General features: G+C 51.4%; 1 pseudogene; it reads left to right on the forward strand.

The window, feature by feature from the left end:
• LOC135504142 (membrane-associated guanylate kinase, WW and PDZ domain-containing protein 3-like) overlaps positions 1–12,651 on the forward strand; it is a 293,136-nt pseudogene that overhangs the window by 222,497 nt on the left and 57,988 nt on the right.

Consider the following 12,651-nt stretch of genomic DNA (forward strand, 5'->3'; position numbering starts at 1 on the left):
CCTCCACCCATCATCACCCTCATCCCCTCCACCTAACATCACCCTCATTCCCTCCACCCTCATCACACTCATTCCCTCCACCCTCCATCACACTCATTCCCTCCACCCTCCATCACACGCATTCTCTCTTTCCCCCAAATGGGACATCCCAGGATTATCCATCTGTCCCTTACAGAAGGTCTCTTCTAAATACAAACTCTACAAAGTCAAGTCGTTCTCCATCTAGCTGGATCAATAAAGTAGAAATCCATGGTTAAAGGGATATAGTTTGTTGTTGTTTTATTTCCCTTGGAGATATTATCCTCACATGAACTGTAAACAAAAACAAAACCCACAAGTGCCACAGCTCGTAAAGAAAAGGCAGCATCCAACTGGGTATATAGGAAAGGAGTCTTATCCAACATGGCCAAAACACTTTCTGAAGAAAAGGTTCCCCGTGGTGTATCCAGCACCATTGATGAGACCAGTGTGGTACCATGGAGGAGGCTATGCACATCAGATGGGGGACATACTGTGGACGATATGATAGACAGAGAGTGATTGGGTACATTGGGACCCATCCCGCCATCCCTGGAGCAGCGTCTGGTCTTGTCCTATTTGCCCTCCAGGCTTCTCCTGTAGAGTGCCTCTCCTCTGGGCTTGGGGTGCTTCCAGCTGGCCCCTGCTCCTCTCTGTTCCCACAGCACAGCTGTCCCCTGTTTGGTCTGTGGTTCTCTCTGGCTCCGTCCAAAGAGCATTCCCCCGTTCCGAGTCCGCATGGTGCCAATGACAGAGAGGACAATGTAGCCCTCCCGTCCGTCAGATGGTCAGTCTGTCTAGTCCCATGGACCTAAGCCCATGCCCATGACTGTACCCTGTACCCATTCCAGGGTCCTGCCTGCAGCTGGGCAGCTGGGTTGTACTTTCTCTGCCTGATTTAATGTCTCAGTTGTGATCAGGCAGTTGTGCATATCAGAGGGGCCTTGGGCAGGCCCTGAGGGCTGGGCTGCTAAACACAGTTCTAAGAACAGTAAGAGAGTCATAAAGTGTCTCAGTGGAGGTATACTGATCTTGGATCAGGTTCCCGCTGTCCATAAAGTCTTATTCATTATGACCTAAAAGACAAACTGATCCTATATCAGCGCTCTTACTCTGACTCCTCAATAATACCAATTAAAATATGCCATTTAGCTGACACTATGATCCAATGCGCCTTACAGTCATGCATACATACATCTTTCATATGGGTGACACCAGATGGAATCGAACCCATGGCCCGGGCTTTCCAAGCGCCATGCTCTACCAATATAGGAAAAGAGACTGAAGCACAGGTCTAGGAACAGTTAGACAGGCCATTGTCTGTGCAAATAGAGAGCCACATTAGCAAGGCGTGCAGACCTGAGCTGTTCCCCTGCACACCATCTCTATCACTATAGCCTTGGGCACACACAACAATGGGTGCATGGGTTGGATGAAGAGAACACTCGATTCACGTTTTTCCTCCAAATTATTTATTTTGTTCTTGACGAGACACCCTCAGTTCTACTTTTACCTATGTCGTGCATCATACCCACATCACCTATAGCTGTCCCTGGTGAGTCTCCTGACTGAATGGATGCTTTTCTCAATGGGTTTGCAAAGTAGCAGGGAGGATGACATAAATTCAGGCGTATTGTACATGCATCAAACAATACTATTATACACTACATGACCAAAAAGGATGTGGACATCTGCTCGTCAAATATCTCATTCCAAAATCATGGGCATTAATATGGAGTTGGTCCCCCCTTTGCTGTTACATCAGCCTCCACTCTTCTGGGAAGACTTTCCACTAGATGTTTGAGCATTGTTGCAGGGACTTGCTTCCATTCAGCCAAAAGAGCATTATTCAGCATTCCAATTCTTCCCAAAGGTGTTTGATGGGGTTGAGGTCAGGGCTATGTGCAGGCCAGTCGAGTTCTTCCACACCGAACTCAACAAACCATTCCTGTATGGACCTAGGTTTGGGCATGGGGGCATTGTCATGCTGAAACAGGAAAGGGCTTTCCCCAAACTGTTGCCACAAAGTTGGAAGCACAGAATCGTTTATTTATTTATTGTATGCTATAGCGTTAAGATTTCCCTTCTCTGGAACTAAGGGGCCTAGCCCAAACTATTAAACGTAGCCCCAGACCAGTACTCCTCCACCAAACTTTACAGTTGGCACTATGCATTGGGGCAGGTAGTGTTCTCCTGACATCCGCCAAACCAAGATTCGTTTGTCGGACTGCGAGATGGTGATGCGTGATTCATCGCATTTCCACTGCTTCAGAGTCCAATGGTGGCGAGCTTTACACCCCTCCAGCCGACGATTGGCATTGCACATGGTGATCTTAGGCTTGTGTGCGGCTGCTCAGCCATGGAAACCCATTTCAGGAAGCTCCCGACGAACATTTATTGTGCTGACATGAGTGTTGTAACCGAGCACAGACGTTTTTTACACGCTATGCGCTTCAGCACTCCGCAGTCCCGTTCTGTGAGCTTTTATGGCCTACCACTTCACAACTCAGCCGTTGTCCTAGATGTTTCGACTTCACAGTAACAGCAGTTACAGTTGACCTTCAGAAATTTGACAAACTGACTGATTGGAATAGTCATATGACGGTGCCACGTTGAAAGTTACTTAGCTCTTCAGTAAGGCCACTCTACTGCCAATATTTGTCTATGGAGATTGCATGGCTGTGTGCTCAATTTTGTACACCTGTCAGCAACGGGTGTGGCTGAAATGGCCAAATCCACTAATTTGAAGGGTGTCCACATACTTCTGTATATATAAAACCATTGAATGAGTACCCTATGTAAAGAAAATCACTTAACTTTCATGTCATGCACTTTACTCTCCTTCTGACAGCTCGTCCTCTTTTATGGGTAGTTTTCTTTCTCCCTTCAGATCAGAAGTCAACTCTGAATACAGTAATGAGCTAGGTCAGAGGCATGCAAATCCAAACCTGCAGATAAGAGCGCATGCACGCACACAAAACACACACACACACACTCACAGGGCAAGGTTTAGTGATGCTAATAGGGGCTGGGTAAGGCTGAAGTGTGGTGTTGGTCAGCTCTGCCCTTGTTGCCGTTGATCCTCTCGCTCTACAGAACATCACTGCTGACATGCAAATCCTGTGGCACACTTGCTGCACTTCCGTCTCTTTCTCTCTCTCTGTCCTCTCCCTTTCTCTACTCCCCTCTCTCCCTCTCCTGTTCTTTGCTGTGTGTAACAGTCTAAAGCCTACAGTCAGTCTGTCCAGGGAAGCCGCAGAGAGAGATGCATGGAGCTCACAGGGATCACCGCCCAGCCTCCACCACACGCTCACTACCCAGCCTCCACACGCTCACCGCCCAGCCTCCACACGCCCACTACCCAGCCTCCACACTCTCACCATCCTTCTCCTTCCCCCTGTCTTTCTCTCCCTCCTGTGATATGGCCACAGAGCACAAGGACAAGGCTGGACAGGAGTGGAAGGCTGTACCCAGCTATAACCAGTCCAGTAGTGGGGCTGTGGACTTCCGGACCTGGAGCACCTTACCAAGTGACGAGAGCCAGGAACCGCTGCCCAAGACCTGGGAGATGGCCTACACAGAGACGGGCATGGTTTACTTCATAGAGTAAGTGTTGGACTTCTGGTTCTCTACTCCAGTACAGTGCCAGCGTGGTGTTGGGGATGCTAGAAGTGGCGAGAGGTAGTTTTGAAAAAGAGCATTGAGATGTGTTTGTTCAGAGAATAGTTTGTTCCACTCTAAAGTCTGTGTTACACTGTTACATACAGTACCCTACTTGTTTCTCTGCGGCTCAGACGTATAGTAGCAGTACAGTACTTGGAGATGTTAACAATAGTATTATTGTTATTATAATTATGGATTTGTGAAATCAGTCATTATTTTAACCCATCTGGCGTCTAAAATACAGTTGTATTGTTTTCCTGTGTTTGATGTGATGGTACTTGGCTTGGGCTTAAAGCACTGGGCCTCTCCCTCTCCCTCTCCCTCTCCCTCTCCCTCTCCCTCCATTGCTTATCAGTCAGTCTGTTTGTGTGGCTCACACAGCCTACAGAAGACAGGGCCAGGTGCTGTAGCCTGCCTAAAATCAATAGCCCATTCTCACTTCACAGGAGACAATTCGGCAAATGAAATGCTCCCAGAGGTCTGCTCTCTGTGTTCGGTTCTACCTTTCCCTCCTTTCCCCTCTCCTTTCCTCCATCCCTCCTTTCATTCCTCCATCAAAGGACCTATCTGCCTCTATTCTTTTACGCCCATTTGGTAGAGGGCGTAAAAGAGCTGGCAGTTCGGCGCCGACAGAGATGACCGCCTCGCCTCGTGTTATTTCTTACATTGGTACCCCAGGTCATCTTAGGTTTCATTACATGCAGTCAAGAAGAACTACTGAATATAAGAGCAGCGTCAACTCACCATCAGTACGACCAAGAATATGACTTTCGCGAAGCGGATCCTGTGTTCTGCCTTTCACCCAGGACAACGGAATGGATCACAGCCGGCGACCCAAAAAAACGACTTCGTAAAAGGGGGAAACGAAGCGGTCTTCTGGTCAGACTCCGGAGACGGGCACATCGTGCACCACTCTCTAGTATACTTCTCGCCAATGTCCAGTCTCTTGACAACAAGGTTGATGAAATCCGAGCAAGGGTAGCATTCCAGAGGGACATCAGAGACCGTAACGTTCTTTGCTTCACGGAAACATGGCTCACTGGAGAGACGCTATCGGAGTCGGTGCAGCCAGCTGGTTTCTCCACGCATCGCGCCGACAGAAACAAACATCTTTCTGGTAAGAAGAGGGGCGGGGGCGTATGCTTTATGGTTAACGAGACGTGGTGTGGCCACAACAACATACAGGAACTCAAGTCCTTCTGTTCACCTGACTTAGAATTCCTCACAATCAAATGTCGACCGCATTATCTACCAAGGGAATTCTCTTCGATTATAATCACAGCCGTATATATTCCCCCCCAAGCAGACACATCGATGGCTCTGAACAAACTTTATTTGACTCTTTGCAAACTGGAATCCATATATCCTGATGCTGCATTCATTGTAGCTGGGGATTTTTAACAAGGCTAATCTGAAAACAAGACTCCCTAAATTGTATCAGCATATCGATTGCGCAACCAGGGCTGGAAAAACCTTGGATCATTGCTATTCTAACTTCCGCAACGCATATAAGGCCCTGCCCCGCTCTCCTTTCGGAAAAGCTGACCACGACTCCATTTTGTTGATCCCTGCCTACAGACAGAAACTAAAACAAGAAGCTCCCGTGCTGAGGTCTGTTCAACACTGGTCCGACCAAGCTGATTCCACACTCCAAGACTGCTTCCATCACGTGGACTGGGATATGTTTCGTATTGCATCAAACACCAACATTGACGAATGCGCTGATTCGGTGAGCGAGTTCATTAGAACGTGCGTTGAAGATGTCGTTCCCATAGCAACGATTAAAACATTCCCAAACCAGAAACCATGGATTGATGGCAGCATTCGCGTGAAACTGAAAGCACGAACCACTGCTTTTAATCAGGGCAAGGTGACCGGAAACATGACCGAATACAAACAGTGTAGCTATTCCCTCCGCAAGGCAATCAAACAAGCTAAGCGTCAGTATAGAGACAAAGTAGAATCTCAATTCAACGGCTCAGACACAAGAGGTATGTGGCAGAGTCTACAGTCAATCACAGATAACAAAAAGAAAACCAGCCCCGTCATGGACCAGGATGTCTTGCTCCCAGGCAGACTAAATAACTTTTTTGCCCACTTTGAGGACAATGCAGTGCCACGGACACGGCCCGCAACCAAAACATGCGGACTCTCCTTCACTGCAGCCGACGTGAGGAAAACATTTAAACGTGTTAACCCTCGCAAGGCTGCAGGCCCAGACGGCATCCCCAGCCGCGCCCTCAGAGCATGCTCAGACCAGCTGGCTGGTGTGTTTACGGACATATTCAATCAATCCCTATCCCAGTCTGTTGTTCCCACATGCTTCAAGAGTGCCACCATTGTTCCTGTTCCCAAGAACGACTACCGCCCCGTAGCACTCACTTCCGTCATCATGAAGTGCTTTGAGAGACTAGTCAAGGACCATATCACCTCCACCCTACCTGACACCCTAGACCCAGGGTCTCGACCCCGCCCTGTGCAACTGGGTACTGGACTTCCTGACGGGCCGCCCCCAGATGGTGAGGGTAGGCAACAACATCTCCACCCCGCTGAACCTCAACACTGGGGCCCCACAAGGGTGCGTTCTGAGCCCTCTCCTGTACTCCCTGTTCACCCACGACTGCGTGGCCACGCACGCGTCCAACTCAATCATCAAGTTTGCGGACGACACAACAGTGGTAGGCTTGATTACCAACAACGACGAGGCCATAAAGATCATCAAGGACAACAACCACCCGAGCCACTGCCTGTTCACTCCGCTATCATCCAGAAGGTGAGGTCAGTACAGGTGCATCAAAGCTGGGACCGAGAGACTGAAAAACAGCTTCTATCTCAAGGCCATCACACTGTTAAACAGCCACCACTAACATTGAGTGGCTGCTGCCAACACACTGGCTCAACTCCAGCCACTTTAATAATGGGAATTGATGGGAAATTATGTAAAATATTTCACCAGCCACTTTAAACAATGCTACCTAATATAATGTTTACATACCCTACATTATTCATCTCATATGTGTACGTATATACTGTACTCTATATCATCTACTGCATCTTTATGTAATACATGTATCACTAGCCACTTTAACTATACCACTTTGTTTACATACTCATCTCATATGTATATACTGTACTCAATACCATCTACTGTATCTTGCCTATGCTGCTCTGTACCATCACTCATTCATATATCTTTATGTACATATTCTTTATCCCCTTACACCTGTGTCTATAAGGTAGTCGTTTTGGAATTGTTAGCTAGATTACTTGTTGGTTATTACTGCATTGTCGGAACTAGAAGCACAAGCATTTCGCTACACTCACATTAACATCTGCTAACCATGTGTATGTGACAAATAAAATTTGATTTGATTTATTCGGTTCTGACTACCTCTCCCTACCTCCCATCTGTCCCTACCTCCCATCTGTCCCTACCTCCCATCTGTCCCTACCTCCCATCTGTCCCTACCTCCATCTGTCCCTACCTCCATCTGTCCCTACCTCCCATCTGTCCCTACCTCCCATCCCTCCCTACCTCCATCCATCTGTCCCTACCTCCATCCATCTGTCCCTACCTCCATCCATCTGTCCCTACCTCCATCCATCTGTCCCTACCTCCCATCTGTCCCTACCTCCATCTGTCCCTACCTCCCATCTGTCCCTACCTCCCATCTGTCCCTACCTCCCATCTGTCCCTACCTCCCATCTGTCCCTACCTCCCATCCCTCCCTACCTCCATCCATCTGTCCCTACCTCCATCCATCTGTCCCTACCTCCATCTGTCCCTACCTCCCGTCTGTCCCTACCTCCCGTCTGTCCCTACCTCCCATCTGTCCCTACCTCCATCTGTCCCTACCTCCCATCTGTCCCTACCTCCATCCATCTGTCCCTACCTCCATCTGTCCCTCCTCCCATCTGTCCCTACCTCCATCCATCTGTCCCTACCTCCCATCTGTCCCTACCTCCCATCTGTCACTACCTCCCATCTGTCCCTACCTCCATCTGTCCCTACCTCCATCTGTCCCTACCTCCATCTGTCCCTACCTCCCATCTGTCCCTACCCCCATCTGTCCCTACCTCCATCTGTCCCTACCTCCATCTGTCCCTACCTCCATCTGTCCCTACCTCCCATCTGTCCCTACCTCCATCTGTCCCTACCTCCATCTGTCCCTACCTCCATCTCTCCCTACCTCCATTGATCTGTCCCTACCTCCATCTGTCCCTACCTCCATCTGTCTCTATCTCCATCTGTCCCTACCTCCATCTGTCCCTACCTCCATCTGTCCCTACCTCCATCTGTCCCTACCCCATCCTGTCCCTACCTCCATCTGTCCCTACCTCCATCCTCCCTCCCTACAAGCATTGATCTGTCCCTACCTCCATCCATCCCTCCCTACCTCCATCTGTCCTCCTCCATCTGTCCCCTCCCTACCTCCATCTGTACCTCCATCCCTCCCTCCATCCTGTCCCTCCCTACCTCCATCTGTCCCTACCTCCATCCCTCCCTACCTCCATTGATCTGTCCCTACCTCCATCCAACCCTCCCTACCTCCATTGATCTGTCCCTACCTCCATCCAACCCTCCCTACCTCCATTGATCTGTCCCTACCTCCATCCAACCCTCCCTACCTCCATTGATCTGTCCCTACCTCCATCCCTCCCTCCCTACCTCCATTGATCTGTCCCTACCTCCATCCAACCCTCCCTACCTCCATTGATCTGTCCCTACCTCCATCCCTCCCTCCCTACCTCCATCTGTCCCTACCTCCATCCAACCCTCCCTACCTCCATTGATCTGTCCCTACCTCCATCCCTCCCTCCCTACCTCCATTGATCTGTCCCTACCTCCATCCCTCCCTCCCTACCTCCATTGATCTGTCCCTACCTCCATCCCCCTCCCTACCTCCATTGATCTGTCCCTACCTCCATCCATCCCTCCCTCCCTCCCTACCACCACCTCCATTGATCTGTCCCTACCTCCATCCCTCCCTCCCTACCTCCATTGATCTGTCCCTACCTCCATCCAACCCTCCCTACCTCCATTGAACCTCCATCCCTCCCTCCCAACCTCCATTGATCTGTCCCTACCTCCATCCCTCCCTCCCTACCTCCATTGATCTGTCCCTACCTCCATCCCTCCCTCCCTCCCTACCTCCATCCCTCCCTCCCTACCTCCATTGATCTGTCCCTACCTCCATCCAACCCTCCCTACCTCCATTGATCTGTCCCTACCTCCATCCCTCCCTACCTCCATTGATCTGTCCCTACCTCCATCCCTCCCTCCCTACCTCCATTGATCTGTCCCTACCTCCATCCCTCCCTCCCTACCTCCATTGATCTGTCCCTACCTCCATCCCTCCCTCCCTACCTCCCATTGATCTGTCCCTGAACCTCCATCCCTGATTCAAAATACCTCCATCGTTTCCCTGTTTTTGAATGGCCATTGATTTGGCCGAATGGTTCCCTCCCTACCTCCATTGATCTGGACAGTTGTTTCCAAATACTGGCATTGATCTGCTATTTATACTTCACCTCCAGTTGTTGTGGTGTTGTCCAGGCTTTTGTCCATCCCTTGTACCTCCATTGATCTGTGCCTCTGTGTCTCCAGTCACCTCCACACTGTCAAGACCATCCAACCTCCTGGACCTCCAGATCTGGCCAAGAAGGCCTCCCTACCTCCATTGATCTGTCCCTACCTCCATCCAACCCTCCCTACCTCCATTGATCTGTCCCTACCTCCATCCAACCCTCCCTACCTCCATTGATCTGTCCCTACCTCCAGGACCTCCATTGATCTGTCCCTACCTCCATCCCTCCCTCCCTCCCTACCTCCATCCCTCCCTCCCTCCCTCCCTCCCTACCTCCATTGATCTGTCCCTATCCATCCCTCCCTCCCTACCTCCATTGATCTGTCCCTACCTCCACACCCTCCCACATCCATTGATCACACCTCCATCCAACCCTCCCTACCTCCATTGAACTGTCCCTCATCCAATACATTGATCGGTGTAGTAGCCTCCATCCCTCCCTTCCTACCACAAAGCAATATTTCACTCCATTGATGTCCCACTCCATTCACCCTCACTACTCCATCGATCTGTCCCTACACTCCATCCAACCCTCCGCGGTAATCCATTAAACATATCTGTCCCTACCTCCATCCAACCCTCCCTATCCATTGATCTGTCCCAGTATAGACAAACCATCCAGACAGTAAACCCTCCATTGATCTGTCCCTACCTCCATCCCTCCCTCCCTATCTCTCCATTGATCTGTCCCACCTCCATGAAGCACTCTTTTCCCTTGCATGTGTCCCGTCCACAGGACTCCCTACCTCCAGATTCCACCTCCACACACCGCTGGGAAATTGATCTGACTCCATCCCTCCCTCCCTCCCTCCCTACCTCCATTTTCCCTAGCTCCATGGATCTGTCCCTACCTCCATCCCTCCCTCCCATTTCCTTGATCTGTCCATTTCCTCCATCCAACCCTCCCTACCTCCATTGATCTGTCCCGTTCTCCATCCCTCCCTCCCTACCTCCATTGATCTGTCCCCCTCCTCCATCCCTCCCTCCCCTCCATTGATCTGTCCCTACCTCCATCCCTCCCTCCCTACCTCCATTGATCTGTCCCTACCTCCATCCCTCCCTCCCTCCCTCCCTCCCTACCTCCATCCCTCCCTCCCTCCCTACCTCCATTGATCTGTCCCTACCTCCATCCCTCCCTCCCTACCTCCATTGATCTGTCCCTACCTCCATCCCTCCGTACCTCCATTGATCTGTCCCTACCTCCATCCAACCCTCCCTACCTCCATTGATCTGTCCCTACCTCCATCCCACCCTCCCTACCTCCATTGATCTGTCCCTACCTCCATCCCTCCCTCCCTACCTCCATTGATCTGTCCCTACCTCCATCCCTCCCCTACCTCCATTGATCTGTCCCCCTCCATCCAACCCTCCCTACCTCCATCGATCTCCCCCTCCCCTCCATCCAACCCTCCCTACCTCCATTGATCTGTCCCTACCTCCATCCAACCCTCCCTACCTCCATTGATCTGTCCCTACCTCCATCCCTCCCTCCCTACCTCCATTGATCTGTCCCTACCTCCATCCCTCCCTCCCTACCTCCATTGATCTGTCCCTCCCTCCATCCAACCCTCCCTACCTCCCAATCTGTCCCTACCTCCATCCAACCCTCCCTACTCCATTGATCTGTCCCTACCTCCATCCAACCCTCCCTCTCCTGATCTGTCCCTACCTCCATCCAACCCTCCCTACCTCCATTGATCTGTCCCTACCTCCATCCAACCCTCCCTACCTCCATTGATCTGTCCCTACCTCCATCCCTCCCTCCCTATCTCCATTGATCTGTCCCTACCTCCATCCCTCCCTCCCTACCTCCATTGATCTGTCCCCATTGATCTGTCCCTCTCCATTGATCTGTCCCTCCCTCCCTACCTCCATTGATCTGTCCCCCTCCATCCCTCCCTCCCTACCTCCATCGATCTGTCCCTACCTCCATCCCTCCCTCCCTACCTCCTGATCTGTCCCTACCTCCATCCAACCCTCCCTACCTCCATTGATCTGTCCCTACCTCCATCCCTCTGTCCCTACCTCCATTGATCTGTCCCTACCTCCATCCCTCCCTCCCTACCTCCATTGATCTGTCCCTACCTCCATCCAACCCTCCCTACCTCCATTGATCTGTCCCTACCTCCCCTCCCTACCTCCATTGATCTGTCCCTACCTCATCCCTCCCTCCCTACCTCCATTGATCTGTCCCTACCTCCTCCCTCTCCCTCTCCTCCCCCCTCCCTACCTCCATTTGATCTGTCCCTACCTCCATCTCCCTCCCTACCTCCATTGATCTGTCCCTACCTCCATCCCTCCCTACCTCCATTGATCTGTCCCTACCTTGTCCCTACCTCCATTGATCTGTCCCTACCTCCATCCCCCTCCCTACCTCCATTGATCTGTCCCTACCTCCATGACCCTTACCTCCATTGATCTGTCCCTACCTCCATGTCCCTCTTACCTCCATTGATCTGTCCCTACTTCCATCCCTCCCTCCCTACCTCCATTGATCTGTCCCTACCTCCATCCCTCCCTCCCTACCTCCATTGATCTGTCCCTACCTCCATCCCCCTCCCTACCTCCATCGATCTGTCCCTACCTCCATCCAACCCTCCCTACCTCCATTGATGGTCCCTACCTCCATCCCTCCCTCCCTACCTCCATTGATCTGTCCCTACCTCCATCCCTCCCTCCCTACCTGTCCATTGATCTGTCCCTACCTCCATCCCTCCCTCCCTACCTCCATTGATCTGTCCCTACCTCCATCCCTCCCTCCCTACCTCCATTGATCTGTCCCTACCTCCATCCAACCCTCCCTACCTCCATTGATCTGTCCCACCTCCATCCCAGACCTCCCTACCTCCATTGATCTGTCCCTACCTGTCTACCTCCATTGATCTGTCCCTACCTCCATCCCTGCCTCCCTACCTCCATTGATCTGTCCCTACCTCCATCCAACCCTCCCTACCACACCTCCATACCTCCATTGATCTGTCCCTACCTCCATGGATTCCCATCCCTCCCTCCCTACCTCCAGGAAGGATCTGTGATCTGTCCCTACCTCCATCCCTACCTCCTCCCTCCCTACCTCCATTGATCTGTCCCTACCTCCATCCAACCCTTACCTCCATTGATCTGTCCCTACCTCCATAAACCTCCATTGATCTGTCCCTACCTCCATCCCTCCCTCCCTACCTCCATTGATCTGTCCCTACCTCCATCCCTCCCCTCCCTACCTCCATTGATCTGTCCCTACCTCCAATCCCACTCCATCCAGAACCCTCCCTACCTCCATCCCTCCCTGACCTCCATTGATCTGTCCCTACCTCCACATCCCTCCTCCCTACCTCCATTGATCTGTCCCTACCTCCATCCCTTCTGTTCCTACCTCCATTGG

This window comes from Oncorhynchus masou, chromosome 18, assembly GCF_036934945.1.
Source record: "Oncorhynchus masou masou isolate Uvic2021 chromosome 18, UVic_Omas_1.1, whole genome shotgun sequence".
NCBI classification, from domain to species: Eukaryota; Metazoa; Chordata; class Actinopteri; order Salmoniformes; family Salmonidae; genus Oncorhynchus; species Oncorhynchus masou.